General features: G+C 43.7%; 1 long non-coding RNA gene across 1 annotated transcript; it reads left to right on the top strand.

Annotated features, from left to right (window-relative positions):
• The first annotated feature begins 17318 nt into the window (after positions 1–17318).
• On the top strand, positions 17319–21887 carry LOC135113449 (uncharacterized). The gene is made up of 3 exons (XR_010274844.1): positions 17319–17912; positions 20372–20503; positions 21299–21887. It is a non-coding gene; the product is annotated as an uncharacterized LOC135113449 (long non-coding RNA).
• Positions 21888–25139: the final 3252 nt, after the last annotated feature.

The following is a 25139-nucleotide window of genomic DNA, read 5'->3' as shown; positions in this document are numbered from 1 at the left end:
TTTCTTAATATTTTTACTACAAATTTCCCATAGTAATCTGAAGCTATTATTATTTGAATTGGAGCCACCTCATCTGATGACATGTTTTGATCTGCTAATTGTATTGCCTTTGTTCTTAGGAAGTCAGCGGTCTCCTTATAACTTTTGACGGTTAAATTGGGGTTTATGTCTGAAATCACCACCGCTCTAATCTTTGTTTTAAATGTACCTACTTTTATGATGGGTCTTTCTAGATCATAAGTTTGGGTATTATTATTTGTTAGAAAACCCGAGATCTTTAATTCAGCTTTTCCTGTTATTGGTAGCTTTAAAGCTGTTACAGTTTCCTTACTTATGAAGCTTTTCTGTGCTCTTGTATCGGACAGAACCTTGGCCTACATTATTCAGCCTTGAGTACTGATTTCTACTTCTGCTATAGGAACTGCTGCAGGAGAGATAAAATGATTATTGTTGATTTCATCATATGAGAGGATTAGTTTAGTACCATTCCCTATCATCTCAAACAGAGCAACATGATGTACACCTCTCTTATAAACAAGGTACATATGCAGGTTAGTTGTACAGTCTTTCATTTGATGTGACTCGCTTAGGCTTAATGTGCACCTTTTTAACTGCACTACTCTATTTACTCTCCTCTCAAATCCTTGATAATTACCACAGTGTACTGAGTTATGCTGTTCGGAGCAAAACTCACGTTTCTTAATTGTTGGAGTTTTAGGTCTTGCTCCTGTCCTGTTATTAGTATGGGGTGGTACCTCTGGCCTCTTATTAACAGTGGTAGGAAAGGTATCTGTTTCTATGTATGTCCACATAACTTGGTTTTATTTACTAGGCAATAGTTTGTTGTTATTTACTCGTCCATGGTAAGTTTTATTAGAATATGTTTTATTTCGTTTAGATGTCTCATCATTAGTCATGTTTTTACAGATTTCCAGCATTGGTTCATAAATTTCCTCTAAGGTAAAGTCGCTTTCGCTGTTTTAATTATAGCATTTCTAATGTTTTCTTATTTGGTTTCCTTTGTATTATGATGTTTATGAGCCAAGCTGCTTCTGCAATATTATTATTTGACCAGGTATTCTAATATACTTTTGACACTTATCCTGAAAAGTTGTAGCTCCTTGCAGTTAAGGTTAGGAAAGTTAAATCTAGGAGTTTATAGATCAGTTCGGTGATTATTAGATCCTGATCATCATAATTCTCTCAGAACAATTTGATAGCAATGCCATAGTTTTCTTCAGTAACAGCTAATTAAAAAAAGTAGACTACCCTTTACTTGACTCAGCAGATAAGAAAATTTATTTATCTTAGCAATATTTTGTCTTTGATGGATTAATCATCTATACTTATCCCAAAGTGAGGGCCATTCAGCTATATTTCCTGAAAATTCTGGTAATGTTATAGCTGGTAATGTGGTATTAGGTTGACCTCTCAGTGTGGAATTAGGTGTGTTGTTAGATAAGTTACCTATTAATGATTTTATTCGTTCTTCAGATTAAGTTAACTGTTCACTACAATTATTTCTTGTTGTTTATATTCTGAACTAATTTGATCACAGGCATCAGAATCTTCTTCAACTAACAATTTAGCTTCTAATTGACTGAAAGTAGCCTGATAGCTTTTCCACTTTTCGCTTAATGATTATATTACCCTCCGTAATCTGCCTTGGGTTAGTTGGTCACTTAGCTTAGGTATTAGCTTGTTATCTTTCTTAGTAGTTCTTTGTGGCCAAGGATTTCCTTAAGGTTTTAATAAATATATTTGTGGATTTAAGTTGTTATTAGAAGAAGGAAGAAGAAACACAAATGAGAGAGAGACAATAAGTAGTCCACCAGACATATACCTCCTAAATTCTACTTCTGCTCTTAAACTCAGTATCAAACCCACTGCTTTCCATTACGTCTTTCACACTCAACATGTCAATATCATCAGTTTTTGTTTCACAGAAGCAAATTACATCATAACATTTTATACAATCAACAAAATCATGTGAGAGGAACTTTGCTTTAAGTCCAGTTTAAGGGATAACAATTCAACTGACAGTAGAAATGTGCCTGTGTGTGCGCTGTGCCCCGGCGCCTCGCTGTACCTCAACTAAATGATCCAAGTTGAGCTGCTCCAGTCAGGGTTGGTGATTACTACCTTATGTAGATCATCAGGGTATTTATGACAACTGGTCTGCCTCCACTGTGCAGCCAAGCTAAAATACTCCCCTCCCTAGTAGAAACATTTTTCACAATTTCCTACTCCTTCACGAAACTCATTATTTTTGCCCTTAGTGAGATCAAATCATCGTTTACATACACTTTCCTCTGCCGACCTTCAAATTTTTTTTTCTTATTGTACATCACTTAATTCTTTTTCTTTCTGTGACACAATCTCAGAATTACCGGCCTACCTCCTCTGCGCTTTCCTAAGCGATGTGCCACCGAGATGTCACCTGTCTTGAATTTCACACCGATGTCTCCAGCCAGCTTAATGATCTTGGCCTCCAAAATGCCCTCAGTTTCGTCTGCCTCCTCCTCCAGCCCAAGAATATGCAAGTTCTCCCTTCGAGATTACTGCTCCAGGGTATCGTTTTCATATCTATTTAGTAGGCAGTACCGTTGCATTTCAGCTATTTTGCTATCCATTTTATCACTTAACTTCTTCATAGATGTGGATATAGCAGTGGAGACAGCTTCAGATATTATGTTAGCTATGCCTGGCAGTATCGCGGCAGCAACATCCCTGAGAGTCTTTCTTATCCTGCTTCCTTCCAAGAAGCTTATATTATCAAGCTCCTCATCTTCCTTGGCCTTCATTAGATTTTCCAACTCAGCTCCCACTGCATAAGCGATTGTAATATATTGTGGTAGAAAGTGCAGGAGTCAGCTTAGGTACCAGTATTAGTAGTCGTGTGTAGCTCTGTCTGTCGCCTGCTTGTTTACACACGGAAGCGCAATCCAGTCTCAAAAACAACAGTATTTTATCTTCAATACTGGCAATGGAAATGAAGTTTAAGCTCCAATGCTGCATTCCATGTATCGTCAGGTATTAGTAGTCACCTGCGTTGACAGCAATAACACCAAGATGCCATAGTTAAATCGAGAACTCAACTTAGTCGTGGAACTGTCTCAAGCCATTTGGCGGAATGTGTGTGTGTGTGTGTGTGTGTGTGTGTGTGTGTGTGTGTGTGTGTGTGTGTGTGTGTGTGTGTGTGTGTGTGTGTGTGTGTGTGTGTGTGTCCCTTTCTTTCTATAAGCAAACTCGTGTAACCGACAAGATTAAAAAAAAAACTTTGTTGTGAATAATGATTCAGTGTCATTCTAGCATTGGGAAGTGATATATATATATATATATATATATATATATATATATATATATATATATATATATATATATATATATATATATATATATATATATATATATATAACGCAGATATGTACATAATTTATGAATGTATGTCATAAAAGAAAAGTTCATAAATACTCCAGTTGATCGTGGGAAGTGGTGACCTGACTTGCGTTCCCCGAGATTTCAGAGCTGGGGCTGGGCTGCCTCACCACCTTTCCCCTCCTTCTCCCTTATCTTCTTCCATCCCCATCCTTTCTCTCTCTCTCTCTCTCTCTCTCTCTCTCTCTCTCTCTCTCTCTCTCTCTCTCTCTATATATATATATATCGTCACCCGCGAGTCTGCAGTCACCAACAAACACGCAAGCCTCATCGCCGTGGCGTCGTCATTTCCCCGGCACCACATAGGTTTGTCAGAGGCAGCCCACCTCCCAGTAACACTGCAGCAAAGCGACTGCTGTATAACTGTCTTTCAAAACTGTAACGGGTTACTCAACCCCAGTAATTTCAACACTGCCTCAACACAATAAAGGGCGACACTACTCCCGACCGTATCAACCGGGAGACAGTGAGGCATGAACAGACGAGGGGGCAGCCACTTCTGCCTTTCTACTCTCACAACCAATTACTAGCCAGACCTCATCACATACCTTTTTTCTGGCCCTGAGAAACAATCAAAACCACCGGCTTCTCGGGGGACTTAGGAACCGTGGCTGTCACTAACTTGGGACAGTTGAATTTAAAGTGTCCAGTATCTTACAATAATGACACCTGGGAGTGTTATGCGACATGCTCCCAATCTGTCTTCGTCGAGGACTGGGTGGAGACTTTTTATCAACAGGATTGTCCATACCAGACCTGTTACCAACACCACTGATGTAACGTGAATCTCCCGTCAAACTGGCGCCCGCCGCGCCTCCAGATAACCTGTCACTGGTGCTGCCAGGGAAGTACTTTCGCAGGGGCGCCATACCCTACATCATTATCATGCTCACCCAGAGCCGTCTTTCCCAGAACACTGCTGAAGACCGAGGGGTATTTTTTTTTACACGGTCTAACGTTTCACGCTGGCAGGCTAAATCCAAGTGACTCAATTTTATTTCTCAAGGAGCTGAACACCATTCTACTCCCAGTACTCCGTGGGCACAACCGACAACCGGAAGTAATCATGAAACACCATTCATATAACATAAATCATGAAAAGGGATTCGAACAAGTTAAACAGAAAATCACAAAACTACTACTACTACCACTACTACTACTACTACTACTACTACTACTACTACTACTTCTACCAGTACTTAGATCAACTCAAGGCATTTTATTGCAAGACCCTGAGTATATAAACAGTCTCAAATACACATACACACACACACACACACACACACATACACTACATTGAGGTGCTATTGTTATTATATTAATGAAAAACGAAAAAAAAATAATAACTTCCCTCAAATTAATTACGTGTGATGTTATTTTTTAATGTAATTTTAAGAAAAGTGTAATTGTGGAGTCAGTTAATGATTGTACCCACTACCGGCTAATAGTATGAAGTAACTTCCGTTGGTCCTCGAAGATCGTCCTCGCAGGTCGCCCTCGTCCTCTTAGGTCGTCCTCGCAGGTCTTTCTCATCCTTGAAGATCGTTCTCAGTGCCAAGACTTGTTTTCGCCATCGAAGATCATCCTCGCAGGTCGAACTCGTCCTCGAATATCATTCTCGGTGCCAAGATTTGGTTTCGTCCTCGAAGATCGTCCTCGTCTTCGAAGATCGTCCTCGCAGATCGTTCTCGGTGTCAAGGCTTGTTCTGGACAAAAACTCGTCGATATATTCCTGTTAGAATATTGTGATGCGAGAGTAATCCCTGGTCAACCCCTCGGAGGATAACACATCAGAGGTGAACTAGAAAATTTATACTTATTCTAGTACTGTGTAGAGGTGGTTGCCAAAGAAACACAATGACAAGTGCTGTGTGATATTAACATAAATAAACTGTACAAAAGATAATAAAATGTGCTGAGCTGCCAGGAGCCGCAAGTCCGCCACCGAGACAAGGCGGACAAAGACTGCTGATGCTGGGGTGGTTGCTGTAAGTGGTCGGTTGAAATCAGGGCTGGCTTCTTGTCCCCAGGGAGACCTACGCGGTCAGCAAGGAAATGGGAGCCCAAACGCAGTGAAGCAGGCCGAAGCACCGCGGAGACGAATAGGTGGCGGAGACAAGGGATGACCTCACTCAATACATGTGGTTAGTCGAGGCTGGCGCCCGAAGCGTTGTCAGATCCTACGGAGAAAGGCGCGAGATTTAATGTGGACGGCAAGGGTGTGGGTGTGTTTCCTGACACCAGCACCAAGTCAATTAAAAATATAACAACTTCCATCTTGGAGGTTAGTTAATTGTAGTAGTGAAGATACGTACGTATATAAAATTATAATGGAAAATTATAATATACCAAATCATACCCTAACACTCTCCTCCCTAGATATCTGACTAGCTGCCAGCTAACAGGGGTGGTTCACTGCATGGACCATCACCCGTTGGGTCTAAACCCAGCCAAGGAACAGCCTGTTCCCTGCCTCCAGGAAACTCCGCAGAGGAGGAAACTTCCATCTCCCCCCGCCCTTGGCAGCGACTCCCAACATACTCGACACACCAAGCTGGAGCCCGAACTGAATACCGACACGCACAGCCTCCAAGCCAGGTGACCATTCTGCTTGAGTGCCACGTCCGGGGTGCTCTGCAGAGTGAGGCAAACCAGGAAACAGACCGTCCAAATCCAACTTTCTAACCTCACCCTCAGTAACACCCCCAACCGAGTCATGTGCTTCCAGTGGTGGCTCTGCCTTGTTACAGTCAGCCCGAGTACCATGACTCAAGGACGAGCCCGACTCTGGCTCGCCCACACCTTCGCCAGCAGCAGGACAGGTTGTTCCCACTGCGGCATGTACATCCACTCTGCCCTCCTCTCTCGGTTGCCCTAGCTTCTGGCAATCGATCCCAGGAGCCGCAGAGGGCTTCGTCTGCCTTGCTATGGAGCGGGTGATAACATTAACTAAGTCAAGCATCCTAAGTAAGTCAAGCATCCCATCAGCCTTCACATCTGAGACGGTTTCCTCGGATAGAGGCTGTACACAAATTCCCCCCCTCTGCCAGGTCATTCTCTAAAAGGAAATCAACACCTGTAACGGGCAGGTCCACTACGGCCACTTGCGCCTCTGTGGTCACTAGCGGACAAGTTAGCCTCACCTTAGCTTTTTTTTTTTTTTATGTAGGAAGGACACTGGTCAAGGGCAACAAAAATCTAATAAAAAAAAAATGCCCACTGAAATGCCAGTCCCATAAAAGGGTCAAAGCAGTGGTCAAGAATTGGTGGATAAGTGTCTTGAAACCTCCCTCTTGAAGGAATTCAAGTCATAGGAAGGTGGAAATACAGAAGCAGGCAGGGAGTTCCAGAGTTTACCAGAGAAAGGGATGAATGATTGAGAATACTGGTTAACTCTTGCGTTAGAGAGGTGGACAGAATAGGGGTGAGAGAAAGAAGAAAGTCTTGTGCAGCGAGGCCGCGGAAGGAGGGGAGGCATGCAGTTAGCAAGATCAGAAGAGCAGTTAGCATGCAAATAGCGGTAGAAGACAGCTAGATATGCAATATTGCGGCGGTGAGAGAGAGGCTGAAGACAGTCAGTTAGAGGAGAGGAGTTGATGAGACGAAAAGCTTTTGATTCCACCCTGTCTAGAAGAGCAGTATGAGTGGAACCCCCCCAGACATGTGAAGCATACTCCATACATGGACGGATAAGGCCCTTGTACAGAGTTAGCAGCTGGGGGGGTGAGAAAAACTGGCGGAGACGTCTCAGAACACCTAACTTCATAGAAGCTGTTTTAGCTAGAGATGAGATGTGAAGTTTCCAGTTCAGATTATAAGTAAAGGACAGACTGAGGATGTTCAGTGTAGAAGAGGGGGACAGTTGAGTGTCATTGAAGAAGAGGGCATAGTTGTCTGGAAGGTTGTGTCGAGTTGATAGATGGAGGAATTGAGTTTTTGAGGCATTGAACAATACCAAGTTTCCTCTGCCCCAATCAGATATTTTAGAAAGATCAGAAGTCAGGCGTTCTGTGGCTTCCTTGCGTGATATGTTTACCTCCTGAAGGGTTGGACGTCTATGAAAAGACATGGAAAAGTGCAGGGTGGTATCATCAGCGTAGGAGTGGATAGGACAAGAAGAATCATCAAGAAGATAATTAATGAATAATAAGAAGAGAGTGGGTGACAGGACAGAACCCTGAGGAACACCACTGTTAATAGATTTAGGACAAGAACAGTGACCGTCTACCACAGCAGCAATAGAACGGTCAGAAAGGAAATTTGAGATGAAGTTACAGAGAGAAGGATAGAAATCGTAGGAGGGTAGTTTGGAAATCAAAGCTTTGTGCCAGACTCTATCAAAGGCTTTTGATATGTCCAAGGCAACAGCAAAAGTTTCACCAAAATCTCTAAAAGAGGATGACCAAGACTCAGTAAGGAAAGCCAGAAGATTACCAGCAGAGCGGCCTTGACGGAACCCATACTAGCGATCAGAGAGAAGGTTGTGAAGTGATAGATGTTTAAGAATCTTCCTGTTGAGGATAGATTCAAAAACTTTAGATAAGCAGGAAATTAAAGTAATAGGACGGTAGTTTGAGGGGTTAGATCGGTGATCCTTTTTAGGAACAGGTTGAATGTAGGCAAACTTCCAGCAAGAAGGAAAGGTAGATGTTGACAGACAGAGCTGAAAAAGTTTGACTAGGCAAGGTGCAAGCACAGAGGCACAGTTTCGGAGAACAACAGGAGGGACCCCATCAGGTCCATAAGCCTTCCGAGGGTTTAGGCCAGCGAGGGCATGGAAAACATCATTGCGGGTAACTTCTCAACAGCTTTGATGCTCCTACACAAAAATGCCTATTTGGAGGCTACCTTATTCCCGTTAATATTCATGCTCAGAGATCGTTGGGCTGCTATATCAGTTATTTTATTTATTTATTTTTTTATTTATTTTTTTTTTTAACGGACATAATATAAAACATCACCAAACAAGGCTAATAATTAATCCAAAGTATTTTTAGGTATATGTTTTGCTGGGACCTTACTTCCCAAAGATATGTTGCCAATTCCTGCCACACTATTTTTTTTTTCTTTTTTTTTTATTAGTAACTCGACATATTTTCTGAGATCAAGGGCTAACCAGGTTTTTTCAAGTAGTCAAACAATTAACCTGACAGGATGGGAAAGATGGTCCGCTACATAATTTATATTTCCTTTTGAGAATTTTCGAGAATCCACTTGTTCATACGAGGGACTGTTTTTCTTTTGAAGACATTAGTGAGACGTTGACGGTCTGTTATTATAGCGAAATGCGTGGCTCTTTATCCGTTGCCGAGTACCATTTTTCACACGGATTGGTTTGTTGGTATCATCGTCCTAATTTGGCTTAAGATCCCACCTATGTGGGTGTCCCAAGCATCGGGGATGAGGGCTCTGACGAGTACTGGCGCCTCCATCAAGCATGGTTTTAGTTTTATCAAAAGCTGCTTGGCATTGTCTGGTTCACTCACATGTTGTTCAGGCTTTGGTGAGATTAGTTAGAGGTGCAGAGATTAAAGCTAATGGGAAAAGATGTTTACAATAAAAACCACACATCCGTAGAAAACGTCTAACCTCTTTGACTGTCTTGGGTGATTCAATTTTTATTATAGCCTCAATGTTCTTTAGACCAGGGTGACTACCACTTGCTGAGATTTCATGGACAAGGTAAGTTAATCTATCTAGTCCAAAATTACATTTGCTAAGGTTTAATTTGATTCCTTGAGTAGCGAGCAGGTCAGTGAGTTTCTGAATACGCTCTAGCAAATCACTAACCATTAGAGCCCATACAGCCAGGTCATCAAGATAATTCCTCACCCAACCCTCCTCTAATACCGGGGATATAACTGAAACCATTCGTCTTAAGAAAATCGCGGGATAGCAACTTAACCCAAACTGTAAGCGGGTGAACCTGTAAAGTGTGACTTCATCACTGAAGGTGGTGAGGTCTCGGCTTTTTTCATCGATAATTATTTGGAAATACGCGTCTTTCATGTCAAGGATACCATAGTATTGATGACCCGAGGTTTGTTTTACTAACTCCTCCAACCTGGTAATGGATATATATCGGTTGAGAGATGTTTGTTTACGTATCGGTTGTAAAGGCACACTTTTTACTTCCATTCGGTTTTTTATTTTTTCTATGTAGGAGGGACACTACAAAAATCCAATAAAAAGATACCCACTGAAATGCCAGTTCCATAAAAGGGTTCAAAGCGGTTGTCAAAAATTGAAGGATAAATGCCTTGAAACCTCCCTTTTGAAGGAATTCAAGTCATAGGAAAGTGGAAAAACAGAAGCAGGCAGGGAGTTCCAGAGTTTACCAGAAAAAGGGATGAATGATTAAGAATACTGATTAACTCTTGCATTAGAGAGGTGGACATAATAGGGGTGAGAGAAAGAAGAAAGTTTTATGCAGCGAGGCTGTGGGAGGAGGGGAAGCATGCAGTTTGCAAGATCAGAAGAGCAGTTAGCATGAAAATAGGAGTAGAAGACATCTAGAGATGCAACATTGCGGCGATGAGAGAGAGAGACTGAAGACAGTCAGTTAGAGGAAGAGTTGATGAGACGAAAAGATTTTGATTCCACCCTGTCTAGAAGAGCGGTATGAGTGGAAACCCCCAGACATGTGAAGCATACTCCATACATGGACGGATAAGGCCCTTGTGCAGTTAGCAGCTGGAGGGGCAGGGGGTGGGAGAAAATTGGCGGAAACGTCTCAGAACACCTAAATTCATAGAAACTGTTTTAGCCAGAGATGGGATGTGAAGTTCCCAGTTCAGATTTGAAGTAAAGAACAGACTGAGGATGTTCAATGTAGAAAAGGGGGGACAGTTGAATATCATTGAAGAAGAGGGGCTAGTTGCCTGGAAGGTTGTGTCGAGTTGATAGATGGAGGAATTGAGTTTTTGAGGCATTGAACAATGCCAAGTTTGCTCTGTCCCAATCAGAAATTTTGGAAAGATCAGAAGTCAAGCGTTCTATGGCTCCCCTGCGTGAAATGTTTACTTCCTGAAGGGTTGGACGTCTATGAAAAGACGTGAAAAAGTGCAGGGTGGTATCATCAGAGTAGGAATGGATAGGACAAGAAGTTTGGTTTAGATCATTAATGAATAATAAAAAGAGTGGATGATAGGACAGAACCCTGAGGAACACCACTGTTAATAGATTTAGGAGAACAGTGACCGTCTACCACACCAGCAATAGAACGGTCAGAAAGGAAACTTGAAATTAAGTTACAGAGAGAAGGATAGAAGCTGTAGGAGGGTAGTTTGGAAATCAAAGCTTTGTGCCAGACTGTATCAAAAGCTTTTGATATGTCCAAGGCAACAGCAAAAGTTTCACTAAAATCTCTAAAAGAGGATGACCAAGACTTTGCTTCATCTTTTTTTCCCTCCTTTATTTCAACCAGATGGCACCACTGCTATCACATCTATTTCTGAAGCTGAACTCTTCGCTCAGACCTTTGCTAAAAACGCTACTTTGGACAATTCTGGGCTTGTTCCTCCCTATCCTCCATCCTCTGATTACTTCATGCTTCCTATTAAAATTCTTCGCAATGATATTTTCCATAGCATTCCTGGCCTAAAACCTCGGAAGGCTTATGGACCTGATGGGGTCCCTCCTATTATTCTCCGAAACTGTGCCTCCGTGCTTGCACCTTGCCTAGTCAAAACTCTTTCAGCTCTGTCTGTCAACATCTACCTTTCCTTCTTGCTGGAAGTTTGCCTGCATTCAGCCTGTTCCTGAAAAGGGTGACCGTTCTATTCCCTTAAAATACCGTCTTATTGCTTTAATTTCCTGCCTATCTAAAGTTTTTGAATCTATCCTCAACAGGAAGATTCTTAAACATTTATCACTTAACAACTTTCTATTTCCTGCCTATCTAAAGTTCTTGAATCTATCCTCAACAGTAAGATTCTTAAACAACTTCACAACTTTCTATCTGATCGCCAGTATGGGTTCCGTCAAGGCCGCTCTACTGGTGATCTTCTGGCTTTCCTTACTTAGTCTTGGTCATCCTCTTTTAGAGATTTTGGTGAAACTTTTGCTGTTGCGTTGGACATATCAAAAGCTTTTGATAGAGTCTGGCACAAAGCTTTGATTTCCAAACTACCCTCCTACGGCTTGTATCCTTCTCTCTGTAACTTCATCTCAAGTTTCGTTTCTGACCGTTCTATTGCTGCTGCGGTAGACGGTCAGTGTTCTTCTCCTAAATCTATTAACAGTGGTGTTCTTCAGGGTTCTGTCCTGTCACCCACTTATAATCTGAACTGGAAACTTCACATCTCATCTCTAGCTAAAACAGCTTCTATGAAGTTAGGTGTTCTGAGACGTCTCCGACGGTTTTTCTCACCCCCCAGCTGCTAACTCTGTACAAGGGCCTGATCCGTCCATGTATGGAGTATGCTTCACATGTCTGGGGATATTCCACTCATACTGATCTTTTAGACATGGTGGAATCAAAAGCTTTTCGTCTCATCAACTCCTCTCCTCTAACTGACTGTCTTCAGCCTCTCTCTCACCGCCACAGTGTTGCATCTCTAGCTGTCTTCTACTGCTATTTTCATGCTAACTGCTCTTCTGATCTCGCTAACTGCATGCCTCCCCTCTTCCCGCGGCCTCGCTGCACAAGACCTTCTTTCTCTCACCCCTATTCTGTCCACCTCTCTAACGCAAGAGTTAACCAGTATTCTCAATCATTCATCCCTTTCTCTGGTAAACTCTGGAACTCCCTGCCTGCTTCTGTATTTCCACCTTCCTATGACTTGAGTTCCTTCAAGAGGGAGGTTTCAAGACACTTATTCATCAATTTTTGACTACTGCTTTGACCCTTTTATGGGACTGGCATTTCAGTGGGCTTTTTTTTTCACATAAAAAAAAAAGAATGGAAAATGAGGATAGAGAAAGTAGGAGGGAACAGAAAAGGGGCTACTGTTAGTGCCTCAGACACCTGAGTTTCAGTGAGGAAAAGAAGATGATGTTTAGAAGAGGAAATGTGGTGTTGTATAGATTGAAAATTAGATCTTAGACCGCGAATGTTGCAGAAGTTAATGAAGAAAAAGTTGAGGGGGGATGTCAAGACACTTAGAGTCGTCGACGGAAGGGCAGTCCGACCTGGGGACATTTATGGTCCCTTCCCCAGATGAGGACTCCGGGGCTCGTGTATAAGTCGCCTTGATAATTCTGAAATTTTGAGTGAAGGGTGTGTGTGTTATTAGGTACTTGTAGTTTTGTTTACTAAAACAGTTGGTTAAAACCAGACTTTTCTTTAATATTACGGTGTTCCATGTCCTTGAACACTTAATCTGTTTGTTCTTTGGCTACTTTGTAGTTTAGGGCAACGATACACAGCTGTGGGTTTGTGACCTTGATATTTCTCGGTGAGCGTGCAGTAGTTCCTCACTCATTAGGTTCAAGAATGAACAAAGGATCATGATCTAGAAATATTTGATTAAGCTCTTCATTTTCACTCTTACTGAGGTGGTTCAATGTTTGATTTCGAATGAGTTCGTGTAATTTATCTCTTCATGTACCATTTTTTTTCTTTCTTTCTTTTACTTCATCTCCCCTGGGAATTAAATTGTTATGAATTACTTCTGAAACATTGACTTTAGTGGGGAAATCACAGATCATAGGAACCCACGCTTGTACCTTGTTTGATTTTTTTTTTTTTTGGGTGGGGGGGAGGCGTTATTGATAAATGGTAAGCACACTGATTGGTCTGGATTGACTTGTGCTATGTATGTATCACTATTCTGATTTACTTTGGATTGAGGATAGTGTAGTAGAGTCTCCCTTGGTGCTTCACCCGCAGGAATTAGTTAGTACAAGTCAGGTTTGGTATGAATTTAGGGACACAGATTTGAGAATATTAAAAATTCAGTGGCGGTCTGATGACGTTCTTTCGGGGCCAATTGGTCTTTGTACTTTTTTTCCTACTAATGTGATTGACTAGATAAGGGGTGTCTCCCCACAAGATTATCCCTTATCCCCTTTTTTGGCATTCCAAATTAGAGGTGCTTGGTCCAGTACATCACATTCTATTAACATTTCACAAGTAAGACAGGAGTCAGGAACGACTGGTATCCACTGTTTATATATTTTATGATCTACGCCGATCCCGGTTTGTATCATGCCTAGAATTATAAGAGGTGATCCAGTTACACCTTGTAAACAAGGTGGATTACGCCTGGTATTCACTTCCTCGCCGATCCTTTGGCAGTAGATTCTTTCATCAGTGTGTAACCAGTGTTTCTTATTGCTTCTATTTTTTTTTTTTGTTAACCCTTAGACTGCTATCTGCTATATCTGTCCTTAATCTCAAATCACTCTGATATATATTTTCTTGTTCTATAATCACCTCCAATCTCTTAACTTAGTAGAAATTCCGAAATCTAGTTTTTTTTTTTTTTCATCTTTTTCATCCCATACCTTCTTGTAGATTCTTATAAAAAATTTAATGCATTACTTCTGGTGCTGTTAATAGCTTTGTATCACAGTGAAATGGTTAACTGTTACACTGATAATAGAAGTTAGAACTAGAACGACAACATGGACAGTATTTCCCACTTCCGGTAGTACCGTGGTGCTCTCTCATTATAATTTGTTCTATCCTTCGCGGATTTTAATTCCTATATTTGTTCTTTTATTTATTTATTATTTTTTTTTCTGGCATATAAGTAACATGCCTCTGGGGAGGCTGGACAAGACCTAGCAATTTAATATCCGAGTGGGCTAGTCTTCTAACTTAATTTGAGAGTGGGAATGGAACTAAACTGATATTAGAAATGGATCGTTTCAATAGAAAAAAAAATGAATCTGTTACTCTATTTTTTCTTTTTATACGAAGAGAATCACTGGTCAAGAGTAACAAAAAAGAGGAAAAAAATAAAAATAAATAATTCCAGTAAGGTGCCAGTCCCAAAAGAGATGTCAATCGAATAATCGAAAATTGAAGGATAAGTGTCATGAAACCTCCCTCTTCAAAGAGTTCAAGTCATAGGAAGGAATATAGAAAAGCAGGCAGGGAGCTCCAGAGTTTACCAAAGTAAGGGATGAATGATTAAGAGTATTGGTTAACTCTTGCATTAGAGAGGTGGACAGAATAGGGATGAAAGAAAAAAATCTTGTGCAGCGAAGCTGCGGTACGAGGGGAAGCATGCAGTTAGCAATATCAGAAGAGCAGTTGGCGTGATAATAACGGTAGAATATAGCAAAAGATGTAACATTGCAGCGATGAGAAAGAACCTGAAGACAGTCAGAAAGAGGAGAGGAGTTTATAAGATAAAAAGCTTTATATTCCACCCTGTCTAAAATAGGGGTATGAGTGAAACCTGCCCCCCATACATGTGAAGCATACTCCATACATGGACGGATAAGGTCCCTGTACAGAGTTAGCAGATAGTGGGGTAAGAAAAACTGACGGAGATAACTCAAAAGACCTAACATCATAGAAACTGTTTTGGCTAGAAATGAGATTTGAAGTTTCCAGTTTAGATTACAAGTAAAGGACAGACCGAAGATGTTCAGCGTAGAAGTAGAAGTGAGTGTCATTGAAGAAGAGGGGATAGTTGTCTGGAAGATTGTGTCGAGTTCATAGATGGAGGAATTGAGTTTTTGAGGCATTGAACAATACTAAGTTCAGAAATTTTAGAGAAGTCAAGCGTTCTGTGGCTTCCCTGCGTGAACTGTTTGTTTCCTGAAAGGTTGGACGTCTACGAAAAGACGTGGAAAAGTGGAGGGTAATACCATCAACGTAGGAGTGGATAGGACAAGGTTTAGTTTAGAAGATCATTGATGAATAATAGGAAGAGAGTGCGTGACAGGACAGAACCTTGAAAGCACCAGTGTTAAAAGATTTACGAGGAGAAGAATGACCGTCTACCACAGCAGCAATAGAATGGTCAGAAAGGAAAGATGATATTAAGTTACAGAGAGCATAGAGGCCCTAAAAGGGTAGTAGAGACATCAAAGCTTTGTGCCAGACTCTATCAAAAGCTTTTGATATGTGTAAGGCAACACCACAAATTTTACAAAGATCCCTAAAAGAGGATGACCAAGACTCATTAAGGAAAGCCATATCACCAGTAGAGCGGCCTCGACAGAAACCATACTGTTAATCAGGTAGAAGGTTGTAAACTGATATATGTTTAAGAATCTTGTTGAGGATAGATGCAAGAGCTTTAGAAAGGCAGGAAATTAAAACAATAGGATGGTAGTTTGAAAGATTAAAGCGGTCATCTTTTTTTTAGGAACAAACTTCCAGCAAGAAGATATCTGTTGAGGTACACAGTAAACATCAAAACACTGGTAGGTTTAGGATACGAAAAAGATTTAGGAGTTATAGTTAGCTCTGAACTCAGTCTAGGAAAGCAATGGATAGTGTAATGTATTTGACTAGGCAGTCAATGAGTAGTTGACTAAATCAGTACACAGTCACCAAATGGCAGTATATATACTCTCTATATACCATGGAGCAAGGAGGGCTCGGATTGTGCTGACTCGGGAGCAGAATCCACTACAACTCTACCTTAACCTGGTCAATGAGTAGTTGACTAAATCAGTACACAGTCACCAAATGGCAGTATATATACTCTCTATATACCATGGAGCAAGGAGGGCTCGGATTGTGCTGCCTCGGGAGCAGAATACACTACAACTCTACCTTAACCTGGTCTCTTACTACGGATCCTACACGTGGCGACGAGGATGGGATACTGAAGGTTGTCGTGGGGAGCAAGGGAGTAAGCATGACAGCAGTGATTGGAGTCGTGGAACAATACATTGAAGGGGAGGACTTTGAAGCCTACACAGAGAGGTCTGGTAAGTTCCTGAAGGCTATCAACGTCACGGAGTCCAAACGGAAGCGACCTCTTTTTCTGACGGTTAGTGGAGCAGTAGTGTATCAGTTGCTGAAAAACCTATGTGCACCTGAGAAACCCGCATATAAATCACTGAAAGAACTATTTAGAACTGTGCACAGCACTATGCACCTAAGTTTTCAGTAGTACATAGTGAAGAGGTTCAAATTCAACTCGTAGCATCTACAGGAAACCCAGAGAATCACCAGTTACATAGCAGAGCTGAAGAGGAAGGCCTCCACATGCAATTTTGGGGGTAATTTGAAGGAGCATCTCCGAGACAGGTTTGTCTGTGGACTACACATAGAAAGGATACAACGGAAGGTCTTACAGGAAGGCGACGAACTGACGTGGGACAAGGCATGCAGGCTGGCGATGTCCATGAAGGCGGCGTCCACGGAGGCCAAGCTGCTGGCTGGAGGGAATCGCGACGCGCAGATCAACAAGGTGGACCCGCCACGTACGACGCCACGAAACCGGAAGAGACAGCTTGATGGCAAATGGGCCAAGGATCAAAACGCGAGGTTTTTTTTTCCAATAGTGAGGCTCGGGAAAACGGGAGGTGCAGCAGGTGCGGCAGTAATTACCACAAAGCTACTGACTGGGCGTTCAAGGAACAACAGTATTTTAAATGCAATCGGAAGGGACATACTAGACGTATGTGTAGAGCTCGAGGAAGAGTTAATAATTTGAACAATGAGCATGAGACTAGTCAAGAAGAGGAGGGGGAGTTGTGAGGGAATCGCCATCCATCTAAGCCCCCTTTAACTACTGTGGTAAATGGAGGAATGATCGTCCTTCCTCCACGTTTAGGGCGGAGTGTGTCGCCCAAGGTTTCTCTTCCTCCTGTCGAATCCTCGAGCAGAAGGGACTCGGGCTGCTGACTCCTCATGATACAACGTCAACACTTCGGAGTAACCCTCGAGTGCCCTTGAGTTCCGTTCTTGGTAGGGGGAACTCTGCAGGAGCTGACATTGGGAGGCCAGCAGACACTAGGAGGCAGACAGCTCTGACCACCTGCCACGATTACACCTCCGTTAGCCGTTCTCCTCTATCACTTCGGAAGGGTTCGGTGAAGATTGTAGGCTGATCTCACCTGCCCTCAGTACTTGGCACTCCTCTGCCGTCGGCCCCAACTCGTTCCTGGTTCAACCCCTGCCGGCCGAGGCGAAATTCCTACGGCTGCCACGACGCCGGCCTCCAAGGACTTCCGCAAGATTCATGATGATATTGCCAGATATCTCTGTTATTGTTGGGTTGTGGGTTTGTGTTTTTGTTGATTATAATTGTGGAGTTCCATTCTCCCTAGTTTTCTTTACGTCCCAATCTTAGGAGTGTTGACGGGAAGAGTAGCCACCCCGGCCCTAACAGGAGCTGTTTGAAATTTTACAGCTTCCCGAACAGGCGCAAATGAGTATCAAGGCACCGCCGCTGGTAGTGAATGTACAAGTGCAGGGCAACGAGTTGTGGATAGAAGTGAACACGGGTGCGAGCAACACTGTCACCAGTGAGGAGGTGTGCAGCAAGCTTCACAACAGGCCAAGATTGGAAGCCTCAAACAAGCGTCTAATCACCTACACATGTGAAAGGCTACAGGTATGTGGAATTGCGAATGTGGAGGTGAAGTGTAATGACCAAGCGAAAACACTGCCTATTACAGTGATTAGTGAAGTAGGCCCCTCACTCATAAGGGTGACTGGCTATTTGTGTTAAAGCTGAACTGGCAGGAAATGATTGGCAGGATTGGGGCAGCACGCACAGAGGAAGCTAGAGCCAAGGATAGTAAGCTGAACGACATTCTGGAGAAACGGTGGGTTTTTTTTTCTCAGACTTTGGGACATACGTCAATAAAGGCACATCTGCAACTTAAGGAAGGAGCACGGCCAGTTAGCAGGAAATCATGTCACGTGCCACACGCCCTCTATCCCATCGTGGAACAGGAACTGGAGATCGCCGAACCGGTGGAAATCGGCAATAGCAGTGGCTGGGCGACTCCGCTGGTGGTGGTATCCAAAGCAGACGGCAAAGTGAGGCTGGCAGCAGACTACAGGGTTACAGTAAATCCCCACTTACATATAGTCTAGTATCCCCTGCTCACCCCGGAGGAGCTATTTGTGAGGGCATTGTGAGGATAAGTGAGGACATTGTGAGGATAAGGTGATTGTGAGGATAAGACGAACCAGGTTTGCCAAGTTGGACTTAAAAGATGTTTACTCACAGATGGAACTAAGTGATGAGTCAAAAGGACGTAACAACAGTAACAACAACACTATGAGGTTTGTTACAGATGGAATAGATCGCCGTTTGGTTTGGCTTACTGTGGGGACATTTTTCAGGCAGCAATTGACAGAATCTTGGAAGGGATTCCCGATTGTGTAGCATACCTGGACGACCTATTAGTAACAAGTTCCAGTACAGAGAAGCTGATTGAAATTTTGGATAAAGTATTGCGGATATTGAGAGAACGGAGTGAGGCTCAAAAGGTCAAAATGTGAGTTTGATAAACAGACTAAGTGCGTTATTTGGGTTGGATTCTCACCAGCACGGAGTTGGAACCGATACCAGAGAAAACGGAGGCGATACAACAGTTACCGGCCCTGACTGACGTCCCAACGCTCCGAAGCTTGCTGGCTGCTGTGGGATATTACTCGCGCCTGTTACTTCAACTCTCGTCACCACACTGACACCACTGTACGAGCTGCTCAAGAAAGGGACAAAATATACTTTTTCTAGCGGCTAGTCCACTAAACTAGTTTTATTAGTTTGGTTCCAGGGCATTTTATAGCTTACAGACAGCATTATCCCATCCCGCATTATTTCGCCATAGAGGCGCGCGGGAAGGGTATTTCCGCCGTAATGACATCAGAGGGTGAACCTCTGGCAAAGTGCTGAAAGGAAAAGCGTGTGATTGGCCCATTCCTGGCCATATGAAAGCTCGCTCGTGATAGGTCGTGGCACGTGTGTAGACTCCCCCACCCCCGCCGGTCCCGCCTAACCCAACTCGGCGCATTCGTTCCTAATGAGAAGTAACGGTATCCCTTATACCCAGGGAGGAGGGAGGGAGAGTCTGAAGTGCTCTGGAACCAGACTAATAAAACAAATTTAGCGGGCTAGTCGCTACAAAAAGCTTAGTCTAAAGGTGCGTCCACACGATCCAACAATGGCTCGCTGATGACGTCAGAAGCGAGCACCAAGTGGTGTACCGGACACTGTCCGTGTTCGCAGCATCGAAACGTCAGACACTGTCTGGAAGTATACGATGCTGCCAGGCACACGACGAACAAAGTCACTTGGTTACAGGATTTTCAAAGTCCGTAGTTCACTAGTTCTCAATTGTCCTGTTAACATGGCCAGCAGTACCTCATTCAAGGAGAAAAGTTGCCATTGGGACAGAAAAGAGACCCTGCTACTAATAGAACTATACCGGCAAAATCCATGCTTATGGAATGTCAAGGCTGATGTGTACAAGGATAGGAACAAACGTGTCGCGGCCATCAATGAAATAACGGCAGGACTTAAAAGAAGTGGATTATCTGTTACTGCTTCTGAAGTGAAAAAAAAAAAAAAATAGAATCCATCCGTAGTCAATATAGGAGAAGGCTACGAAAACTGGAGAAATCAAAGAAGTCGGGGGCTGGTGCTGAAGACATTTACACCCCCATATTATGGTGTTTCGATGACCTCTGCTTTCTCAACGATGGCGACAGCATGAGAGAATCCGTTTGAAGTATGGATAGCCAAGTGTCTCATGTGCCTGAGGTGTCAGATCATGAGGTGAGTACGTAATTGTCGTATATCTGTCTGTTTACCTGTCTTTGAATGAGAAAAAAAAATGAAAAAACTAAACCATGGCCATATATTCTTTATTGCCACAATCCACCTTTATAATATACATTGTCAACAAAGCAATGTAAAGTATGTTCAATATGCAACATTCGTGATTTCTATGATACATTACTATTATAATTTTACTCATGAGTTATTGTAACTTAGCCTCATGTATGTCTGTTCTGCCAGATCACAGCACCTTCCTCATCGAAATATTTCATTTACAGATCGCATACAATTGTGCCGTTGATGGTGGAGGTGTGTTCTTCATATTCGAGCGGTAGCATGCCAAGGATTTCTTCAGTGTTTTCTATATTTGCAGCCGAACACAAATTTGGGGTGATAGGTGCTTTGCGAAGGTAATTATGTAGTGCAGTGCAAGCAAGAACTATTTTTTTCTACTTTTTTTTGGTTCAAGGTTAATGGCTTTATGAAACACTTCAAATCTTTTAGCAAGTATTCCGAATGCGTTTTCTATGGTCCGTCGAGCTCTTGACAGTCGGTAGGAAAACACACGTTGCTCAAGGTTTTGATTTTGATGAGAGAAAGGTTTCATGATATGACGCTTCATGAAGAAATGCATCATCAGCAACGATCACATATGGTAATATTTTTGAGCTGTTAGGGAGTACCTCATCATCTGGCATACCCGCAGATCCTGCTTCAATATGCTGGTTGAGAGAACAGTTATCCCACACTCCACCATCCGACACTCTTCCATTAGTGCCCACGTCAACATATATGAAGTTGGAGACAGCCATTATTAACACGATGTTGTGGCTTCCTTTGTAGTTGTAGTAGAAGGAGCCGCTATCAGGTGGTGGCCTTATTATCAATTTGTGCTCCCCGTTAACTGCTCCGATGCAATTAGGAAAGTTCCATTTCTTGGAAAACCCCTCTGCTACACGCTTCCACTCCTCCGCTGTTTGGGGTGTCTGTTAATATGAGAAAAATGTTATTAAAGTTTTTTAAGCATTCCCTATATATAATATTTTTTTTTTTCTCTCTCTCTCTCTCTCTCTCTCTCTCTCTCTCTCTCTCTCTCTCTCTCTCTCTCTCTCTCTCTCTCTCTCTCTCTCTCTCTCTCGTGTGTGACAGGAAATTAAAACAATAATACACGTTGGCATACACTAATGGCTTTTATCTATTCTCAGATTTTCAATGTTCCTACACTTCAACAAAATGAAGATGGTTCTGTAACCCATACAACACCAACGCCTGTCACACCTGTCCCAAGTACATCGCATGATAATGTAGGACCTGCAACGCCTGAGTCTTTACGCATTCAGACTCAGACTACCCGAGGGAGAAAAAGGTCTTGACTCACTGACGGGAGGCATGAGGTGCTTGACGGGAGGCATGAGGTGCTTCAAGAAGCGCTTCATCAACTGAAAGAACTATCTCGATCGGAGAAGGAGGATAGCGATGAAGAAAGTGCTTTTGGTGATGTTGTTACCAATAAAATAGGATCCATGTACAGAAACTAATTTGAGGTACTTTATCTGGGAAAAATAGGGAAGCTCACCTTTTCATCCAAGGTTGTTGCCTAATTATGTATGACCATAATTATGTCTGTATTGAAAGTGGCATTAATATGTTTACAATAAAGCTGTGAAAGTAACAGTCATAGTATGTCTTTGTCCCAGGATTAGAAACAATATTCATGAACTTTACATATGTGTAAAGATGTAGTAGTTTTACCCGGTTGCGCTTCAAGGTGGGTAATATACGAGTAGCCAAACATCAAGCACTTAGGTCTTTTTACATACACCTAACAAGATGTATAATGAATGTATGTAATAATAATATATAATGTATAATAATATATATAATGTATAATATTATATGTATAATAATGTAATTTTTTTAATCTCGCGTCTATGCTCAACTGTAGGGATGTAGTTGTTCACATTATGCAAGTCATTTTCATTACCTTCATAATTATTTTATATGCACTGTCATAAACAAGCATTACTTACTTACCTTTTAAGTATGGATCCTTAAGCACATCATGTTTTGGACATACCAGGAATGATTGCAGTACATTAACGTTGCTTCCAGACGTGCTGCAGGTGAAATGCTCTCCCTCATACAGGTGTCCTGCTTTGTTATAAAAGGTTTAAGCTTTTCCAGTAAATCGTAGAAGGTATTTGGGTCCATCCGCATATAGTTTTTAAGTCCGATTCATAGCCAGTTCTCAGTTCTTGGAAAATGGTTGCATGGCTTCCCCTTTCATTTCGTTTGTGCAACCAGTCCTTGCACCATTCCCTTCTTGTTATCTCCTCCTCCTCCTCCTCCTCACAGAGTACAGCAATGATCATGCTGCATAGTGCAATTTTTTTGGCCTTGTTTTTTTTTTCTTGTGTACCATGGTAGTGATGTACTGCACCAGTCGTCCAAGGCCACACACTAACTTAAATGCCTGAGTTACCAACGGACGTCATCTTCGAACATTGTCCACCGGTCTTTGCCCTGTGAGCAGAGTTGAAACGGTGGTAAACAACCTCATCTGGTACCACTGCTTGTTGCCAGATCCACTTCCATCGTTTCACCGCTTATGACGTCATCCTGCTTCTCCTGTGATATGGTAACGATTTTGTCTGTCGAATATTGTTCGATCGTGTGGACGCACCTTAAGTTCCAGAGCACTTTTATAGCTTAGCATGCGATGAGGTAGGCAGGAGGTTAGGCTACTAGGGAGACCGAGGGTAACATCAGGACCAGGATGAGACTATCACCCGAAACTCCAAGTTCACCATAAATGGAAAATGATAGGAGAATAACATTCTCGCTTTTATTTATACCAAGCGATTTAAATCCACAGACTAAGGAGAACAGTAAGAAGTGAGTAAAGCTGAAATTTACAAGGTTGGCTCGCAGAGCCAGAGGTCATGTCACTGTACCTCCCAGAGGGAGCTCCGAGTGAGGACGAAGGTCGGGTCATTCGGTGAGCTCCCCCAACCCTTTTTTTTTTTTTACCTGGGGCTCCGCCTTAATCCTGAAGCGGCTGAGGTGAGATGGAGGCCTGAGTACCCATGGCGATGCATGGCACGGGGACCACCGAGTGTAGGAGGTATCTGTTCCTGAACGAAGAGGCGGACGCCCAGCTCCTAAGTCCTGCACTCGCTGCAATGAGTGTGTACGCAGGAAGGTCAGGGAATCAGGGGAGCCGCCATACCCCTGCTCGAATGTGCCCTGGGAGCCCTGCCTGGGTCTGCCAATTCTATTACTTTGCAGAGAAGTCTCGCCAGAGACCTCGGTGACACTGGCTTAAGTGACCTGAGGTTGCAGAGCAAGTGGTCTGGTGACGCCCCCGGGGTCACGACGACGAAGTCCCTGAAGGCGTGAAAAGGGCACAGGGGATAGGGTTGTCCCGATTCAAAGAAGGACGGAATGTTGAGCGGCGCGATCAGATCGTCCGGTGATTTATTCTTAGCCAGGAACGAGGTTGAGGGTGTGACGGTGAGGGAAGTCTTGTCCGGAGCACACTTGGAGAACGCTTTGTGCCTCCTTAGGGCGGCCTGCTGGGAAGCCCTGTATCCTGACGCTAGAACTATCAAGAACGCGGTCTTCTGCAGTTGTTGATCTTAATCTGGGGGGCCGCCCTCGAAAGTGAGGTACTTCAGGACCTTGTGGAGCGACCACTCTACCACTGGGAGTCTTGATGAAGGTCTGCACGCCCTAATGCCCCTGTGTAGCAGTTCCAGCGCTCTCCGGGGCAGGGAGATATTCAGCATAAACTTCAGCGGGTCTGCCAGGGCCGCGTGGTGAGCCGCTATCGTAGCCAGGGCCTTGTTGGTGGCGGTCACTAGCCACGCCAGGAAGTCCATTACTACTCTTTCCAATACCTGTGACACCCCACCCCTGCCGAAGGAAGGCCTAGAACCTCCTCCAGCAGGACTCGTACTGCTTGATTGAAGACGGCTGGTGGGCCTTCAGCATGGTCTGTACTGCAGAGGGGGGGAACCGCCCCGCCAGTCCTACTTTAAGAAACTCCAGGCGTGTAACTTCAGTGACAAATGGAGTAGGGAGGTGTCCTTGTCCACTAGGCAGGCTGACCCCAGGAGTAGCGAGTTGGGGCACCAGGCCCTGAACTGGGAGCACCAGGGTTGTGCTTCCCACAGAGGTGCCACTAGAAGGACTTGGCCCAAGTAGCCCCACAGGGCCTGTACGACCCGGAGGAGGATCTTAGTTGCTGGGGATGGGAAGAGGTAGATGTAGTTCCACCTGTTCCAGTCCTCCTTGAAGGCGTCCGGGCCGCCCGCCTGGGTCCTCTGGGAAAACGAGAGGAACAGTGGTAGGAGAGCCGTGTCCCGGGAGGCGAAGAGGTCCACTTCTGGTGTGCTGTATCTCTCTGTTAGGGACTTGAACACCTGTGGTCTTAGTTTCCACTCTACAGACGTCCTCTTGAAGCGTGAGAGTGCGTTCACCCAGGTGTTGTCTACCCCACCTCACGTGCCTCGCTGACAGGTGGATGTTCCTCTTGGAAGCGAGTGCAAAGATCTCCTCCGTTAATTTGAGGAGCGCTGACGACTTCGCCTTGCCTGGCAATGCACTGCACCGCTGCCATGTTGTCCATATCGAACCTGATGGCTGTATTCCTGATGTGAGGGTGCCCAAGTGGCCATTCCTTGGCCACCCACAGCTCTCTCAGGTTGATGTGGGACTCGTGCATCCCATCCTCCCACCCTCCGTACGCCTGATGGCCCTGGTCCGACTGGTAGCCTCAGCCTACGTCGGACGCGTCCGATGTCACTGTCAGGGAACTGACTTCTCCAAGGCGCCCTTCCTCAGCCAGGGTCGAAGAATTTTGTGTAGGGATGTCGCGTTGCAGGTCCCTCGGGAAGATGGGCACAGAGAGGTTTACCTCCCTGGTCAGCCGGCGGTGCTTGAGACGGTACAGCAGTAGGGACGGGACCGCGAAGTTGAGGGTACCGAGGAGGGACTCCCATTGTCTTCTCGAGAAGGTGGTCGAAAAGTACGCCCTGCCTACTT

Source organism: Scylla paramamosain, chromosome 25 (genome assembly GCF_035594125.1).
Source record: "Scylla paramamosain isolate STU-SP2022 chromosome 25, ASM3559412v1, whole genome shotgun sequence".
NCBI lineage: Eukaryota > Metazoa > Arthropoda > Malacostraca > Decapoda > Portunidae > Scylla > Scylla paramamosain.
The sequence above is the reverse complement of the archived record's forward strand: the minus strand, read 5'-3'. Positions and strand labels throughout refer to the sequence as shown.